Here is a 637-nt window from a genome sequence, read left to right as displayed (position 1 = left end):
GCACCGGGGCGGCTCTCCCCCTGGGTGGGGGACCGTGGCAGCGCCTTCGCCCCGAAACGTTTGTAAAACTCGCGGGGGGAACGACCGGTTTGTTTAGAGCCCATTTCGGCGTCTTCTGGTAACAAAATGGCAGTGGGTTTGGATTTTCCAGGGTTTTCTTGGGATGCGTTATCGGTGATCCCAGCGACAGTATTTGTCTCGGTTCATGTCCAGGGCCAGCGGGAGGATTTTGGGTCGTGGTAGAATTATTATTTCGATAATGCCCGCTTATGAATTGTTCTTTTTATTTGCGGGAAATCCCTGCTCCTGAAATGCCGGGGCGCGATCTGTTGGGAATCCACGCTGTATCGCCGCAATGTTTTATATTAATTATTATAAGCAGTCCTGTTATAATTATTGCTATTATTGCTGTTATCATTATTGCTATTATTATTATTATTACTTAAAAAGCGAGACTGCTGCCTCTTAATTGTGTGCGAGGGGAAATCAGAGGCAGAGAAATGTCCAGATCTGCTCTTCTCCGCCTCGGAGCGGACGAATTGCCCATCTTTGCCCGTTAGATGAAATTCACAAGCCAGTTTTGAGGAGAAACAGTGTGATTTTATCTTTGTTTTTCTTTTCTCCCCCTCCTTCCCCC

The sequence above is a fragment of the Aptenodytes forsteri genome, unplaced genomic scaffold, assembly GCF_000699145.1.
Source record: "Aptenodytes forsteri isolate BGI_AS27 unplaced genomic scaffold, ASM69914v1 Scaffold63, whole genome shotgun sequence".
NCBI lineage: Eukaryota > Metazoa > Chordata > Aves > Sphenisciformes > Spheniscidae > Aptenodytes > Aptenodytes forsteri.
This window is presented reverse-complemented; position numbering follows the sequence as displayed.